This window comes from Microcebus murinus, chromosome 1 (genome assembly GCF_040939455.1).
Source record: "Microcebus murinus isolate Inina chromosome 1, M.murinus_Inina_mat1.0, whole genome shotgun sequence".
In the NCBI taxonomy this organism is placed as follows: Eukaryota; Metazoa; Chordata; class Mammalia; order Primates; family Cheirogaleidae; genus Microcebus; species Microcebus murinus.
Genome location: NC_134104.1, coordinates 146,365,072 through 146,386,046, shown reverse-complemented (window position 1 = coordinate 146,386,046; position 20,975 = coordinate 146,365,072). Strand labels below are relative to the sequence as shown.

Genomic DNA, 20,975 nt, shown 5'->3' with positions numbered 1-20,975 from the left:
GTGAAACATCAGAACAACTGAAGATAAAGACAAAAATCTTAAAAGCAACCAAAGAGAAAATACAACTTACTTACCATGGAAGCATGAGTAGACTGACAGCAAATCTCTCATTGACAATTATAGAGGTTGGAAGACAATGGGATGATATCTTCAAAGTGCTGAGGGGGGGAAAAAACCTATCAAACTACAATTGTATAGGAAGCTATTCAGCCCACAATTATTCTTTCAGTAGTTGTATCTCTGTGTCCCAAGTGGCCTTCCCACTTTCTTCAGAAATAGATTCTGCTCCTTGAAAAAAGGTGTGGGTAGGTGCCTGAAGCTTGGCAAATTCCAGCACTTCATGGCCCCAGTAACATGATTGGTTCAAAGAGTAGGCACATAAACAAAGAAGGACAGAAAGCGCTCTGGACACTCTCAACACTTAGACCAGCTCAACCCTGCCCTCTTCATGCTTTGAAAATGCCTCTTCTTTGTTTCTGTCCCTTGCATCTGAGATTCTTAAGAGGAAGCTTTTCCTGAGATTTAAAGAAGTTGGGGAAGGGGTCAAATGGCACTCAGAGAAAATGAGAGAAAGACAGTGAAAAGCAACTTAAGAGGTTTTAATCAGAGTTCATGTTTTAGCTGACTGGAGGTATAGGAGTGGTAGAGAGCAGATGAGGTGTGTATCCCAACCTCTGAGAAGGATGGGAGACAGTGGCAACTACAAAAAGCAACAGATAAAGCATTGGCCATCAGTGGATGAACTTTTGTAGGCCCATCTACCAACACCTTTTCAGCTCAGGAAATAGAGCAACTCAATTTCTCTGTGTACTCTCCCACCACAAGCACAGAAACCCCATGGACCTGAGTGTCCATATGTTGCACATCTGTGCTCTTTTTATTCAAAGTAAAGACAATATAGTCCATTTAAAGCACAGAATTTCAAAACTGGAAAATTTCTTAAAGACCCCTTAATCCAAACCCTTCATTGTATAGATGGGTGAATCAAATATACAGGACGAGTGTTTGGAGTAACATAGCTAGTCATTGACAGATCTAGGGATGGAACGTGGATCTCCTAACCCCTAAGTCATTTCTACTCCCCTGTGTCATACTCTCCCTGCACCCACCTGAACTAAAACCCTGTCATCATAACTAAAGACCCCACAGACTGGATATGGACGGGGTTGGCCATTATAATGGTATATTACTATCACACCATTGTAATAGTCAAATGGAGTTGGGGAAAGATGGCTTGGAGCAGTACCCTGATGTGGGAAAACCAAATGCAACCAGCAATTTGGAGTAGACTCTTCTCCCATATTAATCCCTCCTTGAGTTCACACTTAGCACTTATCCCCCCTACACACATAAAAAAATTTAACTCTAGAAAATGAAGACTTCAATAGACATTGGAGCAGAAAAGAATCAAGATCCACATGGTAAAACTTAATTAGATGTTGCCATCAAGTCTTCTCTGTTCTCTTTTCAAAGTCTTTCTCTTTATATGTCTTATTCCTTGGTGGTCTCTCCCTCCAGCTCCCCACTCATAACTACAAAATCCCCTTCCTTTGTCCAGAGCCCTTTGCCTCTATGCCAGGATTGTAATGCCACTTGGCAAGGCAAAAGTGCTTTGGTTTGCCAATTATCTCACATTCCCCAAGCCTGCCCCACTCAGGAAGCTCAGTTCATTCAGCCAAGGTGTAAGTATAGGGCATGCATGGTTCTCTGTCCAGAGTATGGAATCAACACTTCCTTTTCTCAGCACCATATGGCTTCAAGTATTGTTCTATGTCAATAAATAGAATGAGTATACTCTATTTGATCACAATAGTCATATTTCTGGAATCCAGAATATCTGGAATCTAAGAATCCAGTGTTTTTACCCATTTTCTTAAAATTTTTTGAGCCTTGACTTTCAAAATGCCAACAATTAAAAAACTTACTAATATGTTATGTTTGCTCTTATGTAAAGGTATTAAATTTAGCAAAATAGCCACAATTTAGGCCGCAAGAAGAAATATCAAATTGAGTCTATATTTAGAAATCAGATAATTTTTTAAAAAATCAAGATATATATTAAGTCAGATTATACCAAGAGGCTGATATATTCAAATGGAATCTTACTTTATAAATATTGTGGATACGCCTAAATAGAAATATTGCTCAGGGAAGAGGAAAAATAATTTGTAACATCCAAGAATTTTAGTTTAGTAGATTTTTATTTTGTGAAAGCTAGTTGTTTGTTGTCTTAAGTGAGACCAAGCACCTGTTCATGAGAGTTACTCTGTGGAGTAGTGGCAAGGGACCATGTGGAAGGTCCAACATTGTATCATCTATTTCTAGATACTCTGACAAATGAAGGCAGAGCACTGTAATCCACCCAAAAACCTATTGATGACAGAGGAAGGACCCTGCACATTTCTTCTGCTCTAAGTGGATGACATTTGTTCACACTTGGTCTTAGGCTAGCACAGAGTCTCTGGCTGCAGCCCTTCAAGTGCTTTTTTCCCCATTAGGGCTGGGGCACGTAAGACAGTCACATTTTTGTCTAAATCACAGGCATAATCTTTGAATAACCAATTGAGCTGGAGGGCAAGACCAACCAGAAAGTTTTAGGAAAAAGGGTTGGTAACTTACTGCTAGTCTTGCAGCATATGAGACCTTTTGTGTAAAAGTTGATACTGGGTTCATTTTGAGAAAGAGAATGAGATATTTCTTTCTCATTATTTTGATGATAATTACCTTTCTTACTATCAATATCTTTTAAAAAGGAATTGTAAAGACAGGGCATTTCTAGGTAAAGTCTGCTCATCATAGTAGAGTGGAAAGTATACCAAGTCCACACTCTGCTGAGTCAATGGCATGATGGGTATGAAGACTTAAGAAGTGGACCAGGAGGGGGTTTGAAGCCATGCTCTCGAAGCTGTTTTTATACATTCTGGAGAATGATAGTTGTCCACATCAAATAACTGGGGTTGGGAAAGGAATAGGGATGTAAAGCCACAGTCCTTGCGTTTAGGAGGTTTACATGCTAGTGGTGGAGACAGGAAATAAACAAGTACACAAATAAGTACGAGAGAAATGCAAACCGTGGTAAGAGCTATGATTTGAGAATGATCATCACATTTCTCTGTTTTGCTGTGTGAGTGCTTTCTACATGCCATCTCTGCTAATTGCCTTACGTGTGTTTCCTATTGAATTGTCCCCACCTGTCAGATGAGGCTTAGCGAGCTTCAGTCACCTGTCTAATGTCACACAAGTAGTAACACTCAGCCAGGGATTCCACTACAGGGGTGTCTGTTTCCAGATCCCTCTCTTTGAACCATCTCACATGCCACCTCTCCCAGTGATGGAGAAGGGAGAGTTTCAATGGTCAACTTCCACTTCTGGTGAGAATGTGAGAGCTTCCCTGATCCCACGCTTTTAGCTCACACTCATGCCTACCCTTGAACCCACCTATAATGAGACCATCAACCAATTATAGTGATCACTTGTCACTGTAGGGTGAGAGCAGTGCATCTGTGAGTCATGGCTTCAAGCCCCACGTGGATGGAGGAGAGGGTAGCATAGGAGGAGAAGATGGTAGCATACTCCTAAGTGTGCTCAGCAGTCCTCTGGCATTGTTGCATGAGTCTGGGCATCTAAACCCATGGTTTGGGCCTTCCGCCTGGTGGTTGGAATTTTCATTTCTGAATCTTTACTTATATACTCAATAAATCCCTAAATGGTTTTGTCTTCAATATAGTTTCATTATTTATTCAGTCAGCAAATACTGACCCTGTTGGCCAGTGACACTGATGATGGGACTTGCTCATGAAATTGAAAGCAGACACTTGTTTATCTTTTAGGTATATTATAACTGTAAAAGTGCTTAGTGCTCCAGGATCCCATGAAAGGTGGGTTCCTACAAAACATGCAGACTTGGTTAGTTCCCTAAAAAACTTAGCCCTCCAAGCAAAAGTTGGTTAGTCCCCTAAAAAACTTTAAACAGGGAATCAGACTTTAAGTCAAAATGAATTCTGAAAAAAAAAAAAAAAGAAGAATTCTATATTTAGGAAGAAAAAAACACACACACGCTTGATTTTTTTCCTCTGTCTAAATAGTGTCCTAGTCTAACCAAGTTGGCATTCCCTGTGTGAGAAAGTCACTATGTAACACTGTTCTAAATCAGTCCTATCCCAATGGGGTTTAAAATGTTTAGAAAATAGAGCTGCCTTAAGAAGCAGCTTTATGAAGCCTTGTTGGGTGATATATGTACGTTAAAGTTTTTTCATTGTCACAGACACTTGAGTTTTACAAGTGAGAAGGGAGAAGGAATTAGAGTGAATTTCCAGCCAAATCTCCGCCTAAAATTGGTATTAACTAAACAGCACCTAAGTGGTCACACAGGTACTACAGTAATAGGGTATTGGGCAGGTGGGAGGGGGGAGGGGGGCGGGTATATACATATATAATGAGTGAGATGTGCACCATCTGGGGGATGGTCATGCTGGAAACTCAGACTTGTGGGGAGAGGGGGGGAAATGGGCATTTATTGAAACCTTAAAATCTGTACCCCCATAATATGCTGAAATAAAAATAAATAAATAAATAAAAAGAAAAAAAAAATCTCCGCCTATATGGATAAGAACCATCATGAGGTTTATCAGAGCAGACACCATGACCTCTTGTTGGCATGATTTTGAGCAAAGGGGAGATGGGGGGTGAGGGGGGGAGCACCCACCTCTCCCAGAGAACGTGAAGCATCAGCAGAAGGAAAGAAGCCACAAAAAGGGAAGAATCTCTCTCTCTCTCTCTCTCTCTCTCTCTCTCTCTCTCTCTCTCTCTCACACACACACACACACACACTCATGAACACACTTGGTACCAAATACTCCCACTTCTTTCTTTGGACTCCAGAGATTCTTTTATTAGGACCCCAAGATCTCACCAAAATCAACTTTAGAGAAGAGGACATGTGTCCCATGAGAAGCTGGATTCAAGTTTTGGCTGAGCAGTTTTGAAGACTTAAGACAATGCAATAATAGTAAATTAAAACTGTAGGTGAAAGTGACTTAAGGAGGTAGATTCAGCAGTGACGGAACCAACCCAGTGTAACCTAATGTACCCATGGCACCAGGCCATTTGGGGATTAGAGAGACCTGGAGCCAGAATGCAGCCAGCTGTGGGTCAGCACCCTCCTCAGGGGCCACTGCTGGTGGCTTGATGACAGGAAACTGCAAGATTCAGAGTGGTAGTGGTTTGGGCAGAATCTCAGTTAGCAGCCAGGGACAAGATCTGGAGATAGAAGGCAGTGAGGAGGGTAAAAAGTCCCGGGCAATAAAAATGTAGAAAGGTTGTTAGTAGCTCTCTGCTAGAAATCTATAAAACCAAGATCTTCTGAAAATTAAGTCATAGAAAAACAGATATTGTGATCAGAGATGTATGCATTGGGATGATGAATGAGGAAAGAGATGAAAAACAGTGGCTGGGAGAAGAGGAAGAGGTGGCAGGACAGATGGATTGGAGTGGAGAAGAGGCTGCCTCTCTTTCTGTCCCCAGCTGCTCCCACCCCCACCCCTCACCCATCCCCCTCCCCCTACTGAGACAGCAAGCAAATCAGATAAGATCTCAAGTCTCAGAAAGAAGCTGTGGCTTAGGAAAATGATGAAATTGAAGTTCTGAATAAATATGCTATGCAGCTGAAACTGCTTGATCTGGATCTTCAAATCAGAGGAGAAAACTTATAGGAAAAGAAATGGATGAGATGATTTGGAAAATGAAGAGCCAACTGGCAGATTACCATGGTAAGAAGACAAAATGTCAGGGACATTAAGGGATGCCAAAACCCACATTAACAAGAATTGAAGAAAATATAGTTAGATAGAATAAAAATATTTGATAGCACAACAAAATAACTCTAATCAACAACAAATTAGCATGTATTGTAGTTTAAAATAACTAAAAGTATGGAATTGGAATGTTCCTAACACAAAGAAATGATAAATGCCTGAAGTGATGGATACTCCAATTACTCTGATTTGATTAATTCATGTTGTATGGTTATATAAAAGCATCTCATATGCCTAATAAAGATACACAGCTATTATGTACCCATGATAATTAAAAATTTTTAAAAGGAGTTGAAGAAAACAGGAACCATTTATGTTGTAAGCCAAATAATGAGGTGTCAGCAAGGTATCAGCTGTAAGAAAAAAAAAATTTAAACTTGGAAAATGATTTTTCTTTTTTTCACTGCTGGCAGCCAAAGCTTTAGTTGAAAATAAATGCAAAATCTTGCAGCTGGCAGTAGACATCCTTAATGATCTCCATCAGCAGAGAACTAAGGCTCTGCTAAAGGATCTGACTCAGAAAGCTTATAAGCCAGAAAGAACAGAATCTGTCAGCTGCAGGAGAAAGGGATGTTCACAAAGAATTCAAGAAATGGAGAGTGAGTTATATTGAAAACAGATTATGTAAAAGTCTGTTGGATCGCCATGAGAACAAAAACAGGCCACAAGACCAGGATTTTTCTTCCTGATGCATCACTATTTCTTACTAAAGAGAAGAGAGACACTGCCTTCCCGAGACAGAAATTGCAGGTAGCAAACCCAAAGACTGGTGTGATTCAGAGACCAGAGAAGTAAAGCCAAATCCAGCAAGATCCACTAAATAACTCCCATCCAAAGAGGTCCCTGAAGCCGGCTGACTCCCACGGGAGTCACCTGTTCTAGTTACAGAAGAGGCATGCATTGCAGTGAATTAGTTGTGAAAGGACTCCACTTGGGAAGAGAATGGCATATGAGATGTCGAGAAAAACTTTACCCTCTGATCTACATGCAAGCATGACTTATTTTAATAATTAATAAAAAGTTGCCAAGAATGTCTATTGAGTCCCACCCACTCTGAAAGACCGACTATTCAACTCTCCCTGATAGCGGGCCCAACAGGATATCTCCCATTTCATCATCAATCAAATAGGTTTGTCTGGAGGTCAGTATGAGTTGTGCATAGGCTGTTGCCTGGGCGGAAGAAGTGTTTTCAATGTCTGAAAAAATATCTGCCTCTAATATTGACCCCAGCATGGCTTCATTAATAGAGAATGGTCCCAGAAGCTCTTTCCTTTTGCCTTGAGAGCAGGTTTGGTTAATGCTGCTGTAAATAATTTCCCATCTTTATCGGGAATATCCATCATTAACTCACCACCACAAGGACTTCCACCATCACCTGCTATTTTCTCAAACACGGACCTAGACATTCTTCCCCACCCTTTCTCTCTGATGATTTTATATCGCCTAAAGGACAGGCATCCCTGCTGAAGGAACTTTTAGAAGCTCAGACTGGCTTGCCACAAGAGAGAGCCTTCCTTCTGGACCCCAGTTACTTGAGATTATCTACCCTTCCCTCTACAAAATCCTTGCAGATTTTGGGTTCTAGACCACTGGGTCCCACAGGTTTCCAGCCCCGGGTTATGAATGAACTCTTAACACAGTTCATATGCTTCAAAATCCAATATATGAATGTTACTTTGGTCATTAGACTTAACACTTTTTTAGAACCTACTTTTATTAGTAAGGGATCTTTTTTGAGCCAAATGAATCAAAAAGATTCATTTCTTTTTGAATGAATCTCTATCAGATAGAGAGCTGATTTGATATATGAAGTAAGGCCACTACTTAAAATTGTAGCCTCCCACTTTCTCTACTCTCCTCAAACCTATGTTATGTATTATTAATGTAGTTTATATAGTTAATGTAGTTTATGAAACAGAAATTGATTATAGTGCCATGCTGAATATAATACTGTTATATAAATTTGTTTAAAAATAAAAGTGTAGGAATAATTATCAGGACTATTTGCTAATCTATGTTCTTTTGCTCATCCATACTTTGGATAAACTTAGCCAATTGATGGAAAGTCAAAACACTTAACTTGGCAATAGATGAATTGTTGCCTAAGAGGAAATGAGTAGTCACTGAAATACCAGACAACTGAACCCAAACCTATGATGTAATGCTAAATGGTACACTCCGATGCAGTGACTCATTTAGAAAATCACTAACATAAGGATTCCATCAATATTCGTTGTCAGCTGTGAAAGTGTAGATTGTCAGACTCTTTTGCTCCAGTGGAATCCTTTTGTCTGCATATAATTAGAAGTCAACATAGACCTAAAAGCTACTTTCCTGTTGATTTGGAGGTGTGGCCTGGGGGTCCTGTCGGCTCCACCTCCCTCTTATTTCAGAAGGTGGCATCTCCCAGTACCCCAGGGTTCCACCAAGCTCAGTTTAGAAACTTCTAGGTTGCAGCATGATGGCAGTAAGGTCAAGGTCATGATTTCAATGTCTGTGGGGGCCATGAGCAACCTCTCCCATTTATAAACACAAAACACCCTGTGGTATAACAGGGATGCACAGGTGATGCTCAATTTTAAACAGTTACTTTTATCACTACACTTAACCAATCATTCCTGCAAGCGTGTACCTGTGTTACAAATAAGAAGAGTGAGTATGCAAAAATCTCTCCAAAATGACAACTGTACACCCTGCTCTTGGGCCAATAGTATCACCTTTGTCCACTGAAAATACTTCATTTTACTTAAGTAGGGACAGTCAGCACCTGTTAATGGTGTTATTAATGGGACTGGGATGTGCCATAGGGTAAGGCAGGAAGGCCCCCTAGGACTCTTCCAGCCCAGAGCTTCCACATTCTCTCTTGTAAGAACTGCAATCCCAGATGGACACTGAGCAAATTACTGTCCCAGAGCACAGCCCCATCTCTCTGTAATTTGCTGGAATTTTTGGAGCTTCCCATAGTCAAAGTTTTCTCATGAATCTTTATTTGCCTTTCTTTCTTCAACTCTTTTATCTTCCATCTGAAACCATGAGTCTCAAGCGTAGATCTAGGATTGAGATCTAAACATCAAGCTGTAGGCAAGAATGTAGTGGCAAAATGTTTGTCTTGAATTTTACACAAATAAATAAAAAGAAAATGTAAGTTCATCTGGAGAAAAGATTATGATGATTTCAAAGACATGAGTTGAAAAGTGTTTTCTTTATAATCCTTTCCTCCATCCTCATATCTCTGGTCCCCCCAACGCTAGCACCCCCATGGTGAATAAGCTACCTCATCTCCTACTTTACAATCGAAGCCACAGGTGGAAACTGTCTCAAGTTGCTGCCACTTGCCCTGAAAATCTACCAGAATTTACACTCTCCTTTTCTTCTTCCCTCTTTTCCAGTGAAAAGGCAGCCCTGCTCCATGCCTGATTCCCTCACTGGGCCCCGATTCCTCCCTTTCCAACTCCTGAGTTCTCGGCTCCATCAGTTACCCCTCCCTCCCTCATCACACACCCCCTCTGCCACCTCCCTCAGCTGCACTTGCTGTTCAACCCAGCCATTGTCTATTCCTCTGCTTCCCTTCATGCTCAAGCCAGTTGAGAGAGTTGCATTTACCTTCACAAATTCCTTTTCCTCTCCTCCCCTTTGCCCCACACAGACAGTACCCTACAGGGTCACCAACAGTTCTTTGTTGCTAACTACAACAGATACCTCGGACTTCTTATAAGTATCTAGACTTTTGAAAAATTACCCTATAAAAAAACAACAAGCAAACATTCATTCATTCAGTCAGCAAGTATTTATTGAGTTCTTCCCAGTGCCAGGAACTGAGGGTGCAGCAGTGAACAGGTGTTGGCAATCACGAAGTTTACATTAGGAGGGGAAGAGAAGCCAAGCATTAAACAAGTAAATAAATGAACAAGATCGTTCCAGAGGGTGATAAGTGCTACAAAGACAAACAAAACTTAGAATGACTGAATAGAGAGTAGCTATGAAAACGGCACTGAGTTTTGAAGGGAAGCATCTCCGAGATGACATTTGAGCTAAAGATACCTGTGCAAAGTCTCACAAGCAGAACGAACAGCAAACAGAGAGCTCCAAGATGGGCACAAGTGCGGAGAATGTATGACGACACATCGTTCATTCGTACAAACAGAGAGAACAGAAAGAAGGTGAGAAAGTGTGATCTTTCTGGGTTGGGAAAGGGCTTCTGAATCACAAGTGAAGTGGACCAAGCCCGAAAGAACAAGAAGCCTGTATCCTGGGGCATGGCCTCTCCTCCCTCCATGGGCCTCATAAGTAGGAAAGGTAGGTAGAGAGGTTGGGGAGGAGTTGGGGGAAGGATCCATTGCCTGCATCTTTCACCTTTCAATGCCAATTTTTGGAGCCAGTAAACAAATCAGCCAAATATGGGCTTAAAACAAGCTAGGAAAATTTCTGGAGTGTACCTAGCTGGATCCACTCCAAAACCTCTTCTCCTACTTACTCCCCAACTCTAGGCTGAGTAAGGAAAGTGGCCAAAGAGGGGCTTCTTCCTACAAGGCTATTGCTGAGGGTACCATGGAACCCTAAGGCAAAGCCAGGCCCTAAGGGGGGAGTGCGTTAGAGAACAGGCTCCTCATTATCAGCTTCAGTGGTCAAAGTCCTCGGTGGGTAGGAACTGACATGGGACTTGGAGGGGCTCTCCAGTATTTGTGCCTGGGAGAGAAAACGAGAGCACAAAGATATCCTCCCAAAGCTAAGTTCCTCAACACACACACTCACACACACACACAGACACACACACCAGTCCACAGGAGCACAAGATGATCTAAGTTTCCTCCATTTGACCCAGGGAGCAACCTCCCTCCGGGCAGTACGTGTTTGTGTGTAGGGGATTTGGCAGAACCAGGTGGAGTGAAGGCGGGGGTTTGTGCTTATAGCCCCGATTGAGCACCCATACTTGAAATCACAGTCCTCCCCAAGGTCTGGGGCTGCAGATAGTGTGGGCAAAACAGAGAGGAGAAATGGGAAGTCAACCCCACACCTTTCCCATTATAACTGGGTCCAGACCTTCTCACAATGTGAAAAGGCCTCCTACACAGGAAGAGAAGCCTTGAACTGCTTAACCTCCCCTAACTCTCCTCTTTCCCAAGGCCAAGCTCCTCTTCTATTTTTCCCAATCCCACTACTCTGTCACATGGCAATGTGGAGGGGACAGCCAGGAAAAGCACTGAGGAACCAGGCTTCAGCCTTCCCCAGAAACTTGGAAGGTCATGATCTAGAAATAGAAGCTCTCTGAGCACCCCGTTCTGGTCTATTGAAAATGCTCTGTGGCCATAGGCCTGTGTGTCAAGGTGTGGAGGGGTAGGAGGGCAGCAGCCCTGTGTCCGGGACCACTCAGGAGGGGGTGCAGGGGTAGGGCATCCCTGTGGTCGAAGCCAGATAACTTGCCCAAGGTCACACAGTTTGAAAGCAGCCAGCTCTAGAAGTGGGATCATCCAGAGATAGGCTGGACAGGGCTCTAAGGCAGTGCCTTGGAGTGTTTGTTCTCACCCAGGCTGGGACCAGAAGGTATTCAAAAAGCCCCATGTGAGATTGGAGACAGGGACCTGAGGAGTAGGAGGGGGCTGCTTCCTCATGCCTTTTCTCTTTGCTTACGACAAAGCACACAGCCACATCTGACACATAGATCGAGACGACTCCTACGCTCTCTGGGGGTTTCTTTGCATCTCTGGATTAGGTGGCAGCTTAATATCTTACTCGGAAAATAACCTGAATCTTCGCCAGAGCTCTGAGTATGGGCTGATGTTGGGAACTGATTAATGGCACAGGGAAAGAGAGGAATCCCAATTTGAGAACTCATTACAAGGAAGAAGGTAAAGGACCAAAAGTCAGGCTCAGCAACAGGATGCCAGGGATGGAAGAGGGTAAAGATTTGGAGGACAACATGTGGGCTGGCTCTTGAGCCATCCTGACCCAAAGATCCTGGAGGCCTGTGCACGTCGTGGGGAAAAGGGGACTGCAGGTGAAACCAAAAGAGCTGTGCACTGACTTCTGGAGCCCATAGGTGCTGCTGGGACCACCCCCTGGCTGGAGTTTAACACACAGAGATGCCCCTGCTCACCTCCAGATGGGCTGCCTCAAGGCCCCCACGCCACGGGGGCCATGGGCATCAGCAGTTGCCACATCAGCAGGTGTTTGCCCCTGCGTCATATCTGAAGCCGGATAACTTGTCCGAGGGCAGTTGGGTTGTGAAGCAGGGAGTCCGGGAGCTGAGGCCGTCCATTCACTTGAAATTCCTCCGCGATCACTTCTTCTTTGGGGTTGGCTTGATCCTCCTTTTCAATCTGATTTACAAAGAGAAAGATAAAAATGTGCAACATTGGTGAGTGATGTACACTCTCTCTCTCCATGCTCAATTAATATAACTGTGAATCTGGAGACTGCCTTTGAGGTTATTTTTCTTCTGGGAAATCCAGCCTTAGAATCCTTCCCCTTAATTTCTCAATTCTGGCAGTCTGGCCCAAATTAACACAATAATAATTTTTCCCTGGCCTGAGCCTAAGAAAGATCTTCTTTAAAAGTTCTCTCATTTTTCCCAGCTACTCAGGAGGCTGAGGCAGGAGGATCACTTGAGCCCAGGAGTTTGAGGTTGCTGTGAGCTAGTCTAACTGACACATGGCACTCTAGCCCAGACAACAGAGTGAGACCCTGTCTTGAAAAAATAAATAAATAAAAGTTCTCCCATTTTTATGTATAATAATTATTGCTTTTCTAGTTAATCATTGTAGATTATTTTAAAACAGAAAAACACAAAGAAAATCAAAATACACCCCACTCCTGGGAGAAAAGTTTTACTATGCATAAAGATATGAATGTACATACACATATACATAGAATGTATGCACTCAAATTATAAAATTGTGACCATACCAACATGTTTCTATTTTGATGGGTAACAAACTGTGTTCAAGAAGGAGATAAACAACATCCAATAAAGACATTATAAATATGTGGCCACAGATAAGCATTGCTTGCAAATTTATCCAACATAATAGTCAATGAGATCAATTTATTTAGACAGCAGAGCTCTATGTGATTGCTTTTGAAATGAGAACATGTTGAATAGTTTCAGAGTACCATCAAAGTTTTTAATTTAAAAACCAAACACACACAAAAAAACCCAGATGCGTGAATTAGAAATATGGCACAATCTTTATTCTAGAGACCAAACTTATGGGGATCACAGCTTTTCTTATAATTTGGGAGATTTTTAAAATTAGAAATAAAATTCATATTCAGTTATTAACAATAGCATTTTAAAAAATCTCAAATTATATATTAAGCTGACAATGTTGCTGCCCTTCAAACTGAATTAAGGATACCAAAAAATAAATAAATAAATGCAGAAATATTTTATTGAAACTTATGGAGTGAATTATAGCCTGGAGGATTGGAATGCATTCCTTGAAATTTGGGGAGGGAATCTCTGTACACTTTCTGGATTGCCCCTATGACCCCCAGACATAGGGCAGCCTGTGTGTTTTAGAATTCCCCATAGATGCTGCTGAATATAAAGCCCAGATACTGAGGCTAAGATAGTAGCCCACGGATTCCAGATGTCACCCTGTGCAGTTATCACTGAAATCATGGCATCCCAGGTAGTATGAACATCTAATTATCTAATTGGTACTTTACTGGCTATGGTAGCCACATTGGTGGCAATGGGGGTGGCCAAATTGTGCAGCAACAGTCCCAGAACTTCAAATCAACCAGGGGAGGCAACTGAGTTGGAGAGGATCTGCTAGTAGTTAGGATTAAATGACACAATGTATCCATTGAGTCACAGTTCTAATAATATTCACTTACATATAGTACTACTATAATATTAAGAACTAATGAAATAGGTAGTATCCTCATTTTACAGATGGGGAAAATGTGACTTTGAGAGAATAAGTAATTCAGACAAAGGGCATGCACAGAGCTCAGACTCAAACCTTTTCAATTAATGCTCCTTTCTTTTCAATTTTACTGTCCAATTGTTGGAATGATGCCAGAGTCCTTGCCCTTCTCACTGGCCCAGAGTGGCTGCTAAGTGTGTTTTTAGGCCTCACTCAATCAATAACATCAGCCACGCCCTGAGACAGGCCCTGGGGATGTAAGATTCCCTGATCCTGAATCATGCACATTTCATCCAGCAAGGGAGATGGACACAGGTAAGTGAATTGATGAGCAAGGGTGTCTGAAATATAGCAGTGGAAGTATCAAGGGAGCCCAGGGAAAGGCAACCATCTGCTCACCAAGAAGTATAAAAGGTTCTTAAGCCAAAGGGCTATGTCAAGACTCCTTACCACTGACAGCAATAATGATTCTGTAGGAGAATCATCACAGGAGAGGAGTTCTCTGCCTCCATAATATACTCTACATATCATTCCTGCTGACCAACCCAAAATAGAAAAATACTAGTTCACTATTGTGCAAAAGTCAAGCCCTACATAAAATGTCCTAATTATCTTATTATAGCACAGCTTTGGAAGGTTAAAATTATGAAGACTGCCCATATAGCATAATATAAGAAGTAGACATGTCAGGCCATGTAGGGTTGGGGAAGGAAGTGTCATTAGTCTTTGGCTCACATAGGAACAACTATCCCATAACTGTTCTTCAAGGTGTTAACTCCTTCCAATAAGAGGTTGGCCCTAAATGAGGATTGGAATTAAATCCATAATATAAATCCAATCTCCAGACCTTTGGTGACCATCTGCCATAAGCATTAAGGTGACATAAGTACCTGGTGATTTGGGGCAATTACTAGCACAGTAATTCTATTAATAATAATAATCAGGACCAATTCTTTACATACAAAGCATGTTCATGGTCATTCTCTGTTTGCATGATAGAGCATATCAATCCATGGGTCATGAAGAAAGTTGGGCTATATCTGAAAATGAGGATTTGAAGAAAGCACAGATAACACAACTCAAGAACCTTATCTGATTAAGTTTGGGCCTTAGGGCTCTAATCCCTTTTAAAAACCCAGAAGGCCAATTTGGCAAGACTTAATCTTATTAAAACATTTCTCTAAAAAGTAAATGTTTTAAACAAAATAGCAGTTCAAAACATATACAAAAAATAAGCATTCATATTGAAAAGGAAAATATAAAACTGTCTCTACTCAAAGACAATATGATTGTCACTATAGAAAGAAACCCCAGGGCCTACAAAAACAAAAAAAAACCTAGAATAGGTGAGTTTAGAAAAATCACAGAATATAAGATCAATATACAAAAATCAGTTATATTTTTATATAGTAGCAATGAATAATTGAAAATTAAAATTGAAAATATACTATTTTTAATATCACCAAAAAGCATAAATTCTTAGGTATAAAGCAAACAAAATATGTGCAAGATCTGTATACTAGCAACTACAAAACTAAAAAGACCTAAATAAATGGAAAGACATACCATATTCATGGACTGGACGGCTCAATATTGTTATAGTTCTCCCAAATTGATCTATAAACTCAACACAATCTCTTTCAAAATCCTACCAGGATATATTGTAGAACTTGACATTGAAAATTAATATGGAAAAGTAAAGGAACTAGGATAGCCAAAATAATTTCAGAAATGAAGAATAATGTTGGAGAATTCACACTGATTTCAATATTTACTATTAAGCTACAGTACTCAAATGTGGTATTTGTGAAATGAAAAATACACAAAAAATGGTAAAAATTGAAAGTTCAAAAATAAACCCACAAATATATGATCAACTGACTTTTTACAAAATTGCAAAGGTAATTTGGTGGAGAATCTTTTCAATAAATGATGCTGGAACAATTGGATAACCATACACACAAAAAAAAATTGAACCTCAATTCATACCTCATGATATTTATAAAAAATTAACTCAAAATGGATAATAATATAAATGTAAAACCTAATTTTAAATTTCTGTAAGAAAGTATAGGAGAACATCTTTGTGACCTTGGGTTAAGAAAATATTTCTTAAATTAAAAATTTATTAAAATTTAAAACTTCGATTCTTCACCAAAACACTGTTAAGAAAATAAAAAGGCAAGTCACAGACTTGGAGAAAATATTTGCAAAACACATTTTTGATAAAAGTCTTATATCCAGAATATTTTTAAAGCTCTCGAAGTACAATAATAAGAAAAACAACTCAATTTTCATATGCAAAAGATTCGACCAGACACATCAAATAGGCGTCTTTGGTGGTTGATCCATAAGCTCATTAAAACATGCTTAACTTAGTCATTAGGAAAATGCAAAATTATAACTAAAACAGGATACCACTACACACCTATTAGAACAGGTAAAATTTTGAAAGCTGACAATAACAAGTGCTGACAAGAAGCCCAGATTTCTGGTGAGAATTCAAAATGGTACAACCACTTTGGAAAATAATTTAGCAGTTTCTTATAAGTTTGAATGCATACCTATTGTATAACAATACCAGCCCTAGTTATTTACTGGAGAGAAGGGAAAGCTAACTTTCACATAAATGTTTATAGCAGCTTTATTCATAATTACCAAAACTGGAAACAAATGTCCTTCACCTGGTGAGTAGCAAACTCGGAACTCGGGCATTTATACACGAGGTAGATGTACACACATGGTAGGTGCTTCCATATAATGAAATGCTACTCAGCTATAAAAAGAAAAGAACTACTGACTCATGCACAACATGATTCTATCTCAAAAGCACTATACTGAGTGCATGAAAGAAACCAGACTCAAAACCCTATCTGCTGTATGATTCCATTTATATGACGTCCTGGAAAAGGCAAAACTATATGGTCAGAAAATAGATCAGTGGTTACTAGGGCATGGGAAGTTGATTACAAAGGAGAAGTATAAGGGAATTTTGGGGGGTAATGAAAATATTCTATATCTCACTTGAGGCAATGGTTACATGACTATGTGTATAGAAATGTATGCTGAAAGGATTGAATTTTACCATATGTAATTTGTACCCCAATAAGCCTGATATACATGGGATATGTGTGTGTCAGCATGTGTGTGTGTGTGTGTGTGTGTGTGTGTGTGTGTGTGTGTGTGTGTGTGTGTGTACGTAAACTGCAATGAGGACATCTGGCAAAGCAAGCTGGAAGAGAAGCGCAATGTGGATGTGGAGTCGGATAATTTCACTGGTAATTTTGGAGGTGACAATCTCTTTCCCTCATTGGAGACTGAGCTCCTTAAGAACAAATAATTCATATGCAGCTCTGTTGAGCTGAGTTCAGCCAGCCCTCAGTACAGCCTGGTAGCCTGGTCTCTAATATTCCAAATACACCCCAACCTTCTCAAGCCTCTAGCTCTGTCATTCTTGGGGCATGACTTGCCTCCATCTTAATGCATATTAACGGAGCTCACTCTATCTCGCACAACCAAACAGCTTTTCTGCTCCCATCAAAGTCAGTCCCTCCACATACACTGTGGAAGAAACTTACTTTATCAGCTATCTCCATTCCCTCTCCATTGTTTGTAGCCTCTTCTCAGTTCTGCACTCCTTCCCATCAGAAAGTCAAATTGGCAGACATTCGCGTGAGGGGAAAGATTGGAAGTTAGGGTGGTGCTTAGGTTTCCAACTTGAGTATTGGATGGGGAAGTACTGTTATTTGCTGAGATAACAAATAAGAGGAAGAGCAATCTTTCATGAGAAAGAAGCCAAGTGTAGACAGACTAAGTTTCACAAAGTCAAGTTGATCTGCTGGGTGAGCAGACCCATCTATGAGTTTAATGTCAGGGATGAATTAAGATTTGAAAGTCATCAGCATGCAGGTCATGGCTAGAAAACGAGAGAGGGCAAAATCACACACGTAGAGAGCTCAGTGTGGAACCCCATGGGGCCTCAAGGTTAAGCTATTGGCAGAAAAGGAAACACTCGCAAGTAGACCGAGAAGGAAAGTTCTTGCAGAGAAGTAAAAAGAGGGGAGTAATTGAAATCAAGAGAACAGAGAGTTCAAAGACTGAGTGTATGCGTTGTCAACAAATTTAACACATCGCACCATTGGTAGAAAGCCTGGGCTTGGCATTCATGAGGCCACAGGAAACCATTAGAGCAGACCTACTGCTGGTGCCTTGTACACAGCCCGGCGCCCTTAGCACTTCTGCACACAGCCCGACCTCCAGGTGCCAGCGCTTGCCTTTCTTTTCCTGAGGGCTCCTTCTGGCTGCCACAGCCCACTTGCCATCTATTTGGCAGGCTGAGAGTGTCGAGGAATTAATGTCCCCACTATCAGAGCAGCATTGGTTGACTGACAAGAACTGGTGTATAAATGCCCGAGTTCCTTCACTGCTCAGATGAGATAACTGATGAACTTGTCCTATACTGCTTGCCCACGGTCCCCAGCAAGCCTAAGCTCCAGGAACCCACGGCGGGAGCTGGTTGGATAATGCATTTTCTTATTGGCTGTTTCCCTTCCTTGTCCCTCTTTCCCTATCTTTCCAGTGCTCTCTTCGCCTCCCAGATAAACCACTTGCCCTTGTGTCATTACTTCTGGAGGAGTCTGCACAGAGGTAATTCCAGTGGCGTGCTATGGAAAGAAATCAGAGCACAATCAATTGAAGAGCAAATAGGATTTTCTTTTTAAAATTTGTCAGAGAAGGAAGGAAAAAGGATAGGACAGGTCCAGAGGTGAATATCTGAGTCAATATAAGAGAGCTAAACATGTTGAAAGGCTAAAGAGAAAGAGACAATATAAAAAGGCCAAAGTGATTCGGGAGGTAGATAAATTGTGCAGCAAGACCCTGGAGGAGAAAAGGAGCAGAGGGAGAAAGACCACAAGGGAGTGTGTGTGGTTGGGGAGAGGCTGGCCTGATGCTCTGAGGCTGAGGGCAAGGATTTAAAGACAGAGAAAAATCCTGAGAAGGAGGAGGGGTTGGAGGAGGCAGGCCGGTCTGGGGAGGGCTGGGGCTCATCCATTTGTGGTGGCCCCAACCCATGAGGCTAAAATGCTTTTCCCAGCTGTGCTCAGCAGCTCTATGTCTGACCATGCTCAGCATTCAGGAAACCAAAGAAGCAAAGGCAGATTGTGAGCTTGATCTAGAACTAGGGATTTGTGAAATGAGTGTTGCAGGAGGATAGACCATGTGGTCTAGACCAGGTAAGGACCTATGACCAGGCATAAGCTGCAGACTGGGAAAAAACACACAGCTCCCAGGACTGGAGGCCTTTCTGCTATGCAAGGGCACTGTGCCATAGGGACCACCATGATGCAGAAAGGCCTGCCCCCTGATGGGACACTATGGCTTAGGTAGATCAAGATTCAACAGTTTGGTCACCCAAACTTATAAAAGCAATAATGCAGCTGGAAAGGCCACCAGGGCAAGAGCCTGGATGGAAAGCAAAGAGCTCAGGCTCTTTCCCTGGCTCTGCTATTACCTAGAAAATGATAGCTGAATTCTTGATTTTGTTTGGCTGAAGAGACCAATGATAGATTGCTACTAGGGCATAACCACTGGGATGAAATTAAGTATAATATAGTCCTGCATGGGGATTTTTCCACAAGCATGTAAGAAAAACAACTCTTTCTAAGACATGACTACAAAGTCAGTGTTTTTTACTCAGGGAAATAAAGGGAGGGCCCAGAAAAGGGAAATGGAAGGGCTAGTTCCCCCATTCCTGCATGAAGAAAGGGAGAATGCTCTATATAGTTTTCTGGAAGGAGAAAATGCAGAGTGTATCCCTTCCACATCAGAGCAGCCAAAAGAAGGACAAGTCAAGTCATAGGAAGCATCCAGAAAAATGTTGAGTCTGCATGCCAAAGGGAGCAGGGAGGCTGTCTCTTCCTAACAACCTGAACCTTAGCAGCTGGCCCTGATGGCCGGCACGTCAGTGCACACCTTGGACCTCTCATAGTAACTGCTCATGGGCCCGCACTCTTCTGAAGTGAATTCTAGCTTGTCAATTATAATTGACAATTATAAAATATTTATAACTTCATTGTTTTTTTGTTTTTTGTTGTTTTTTTGGTTTTTTTGAGACAAGAGTCTCACTCTGTTTCCCAAGCTAGAGTGCCATGGCATCAGCCTAGCTCACAGCAACCTCAAACTCCTGGGCTCAAGTAATCCTCCTGCCTCAGCCTCCCAGGTAGCTGGAACTACAGGCATACGCCACCACACCTGGCTAATTTTTTTCTATATATTTTTAGTTGGCCAATTAATTTCTTTCTATTTTTAGTAGAGACGGGGTCTCATTCTTGCCCAGCTGGTCTCGAACTCCTAACCTCAAGCAATCCGCCCACCTAGGCCTCCCAGAGTGCTAGGATTACAGGCGTGAGCCACCGCGCCCAGCCTTCACTGTTCTTTGGAGGTCTAGACAACTCCAAACAAATTCAAACCAACATACAAATATGAATCTTTTCTTCTATAGTTACAAAAGGAAAGTAGAGTTCCTTCTTACCTATGGGTAATGAACCCAATCGGCATGTAGTTATTCAGCTGGTGGTGCTTGTTCTAAATTTGAGAAGCAATGTGCTGACATGCCTAGCCCTGGACCACGGGTGGTCAACAAACCACCAAACTAGAGCTTGCTTCAATTTGAAACTGAACACTAGAGCTTTCTCTGACTCCTAGACACTAAATCCTGTAGAGAGAGTCCCTTCACACTTCTCTCTCTAACAGTTATCTTTCTTGGGCTTTGATTTTTGTCATATGCTAAAGTGAGACAAGGTAATAAATAAGTGGCTGAAGGCAAGAGATCAGGGAGGTGGGACCACTGGACGGGGGCTGAGGGTGGAGGCAGCCAATCTCAGGGCTGTCCCTGGAGGGAACAGCAGCATCACCGAGGAATGGGTCATTCATAGCTATCATCTAAGCCTACTTCATTTCTCTTGATTCCTAGAACTTGATGCTTTCCTATGCACATGGTCTTGATTAATAAGCTTGATAAATACATGCAGAAATAAGTTGTTCTAAGGCCGGGCGCGGTGGCTCATGCCTGTAATCCTAGCTCTCTGGGAGGCCGAGGCGGGCGGATTGCTCGAGGTCAGGAGTTCGAAACCAGCCTGAGCAAGAGTGAGACCTCGTCTCTACTATAAATAGAAAGAAATTAATTGACCAACTGATATATATATATATATAAAAAAAATTAGCCGGGCATAGTGGCACATGCCTATAGTCCCAGCTACTCGGGAGGCTGAGGCAGGAGGATTGCTTGAGC

At 41.6% G+C, this 20,975-nt stretch overlaps 1 protein-coding gene across 6 annotated transcripts in view; it reads right to left on the bottom strand.

Moving 5' to 3' along the window:
- The window catches only part of MOBP (myelin associated oligodendrocyte basic protein), a 98,383-nt gene that overhangs the window by 37,988 nt on the left and 39,420 nt on the right, over positions 1-20,975 (bottom strand). For 5 of the 6 annotated variants that reach the window (XR_012921019.1, XR_002223059.2, XR_002223071.2 and 2 more), the window contains 2 exons: positions 11,908-12,130; positions 75-158 (listed from right to left, as the gene is read on the bottom strand). The gene's annotated coding sequence lies outside the window, so the exon portion shown is untranslated. Of the gene's footprint in view, positions 1-74; positions 159-11,850; positions 12,131-20,975 lie in introns of those variants that run through there. The other variant, XM_076006527.1, reaches the window with a different exon arrangement.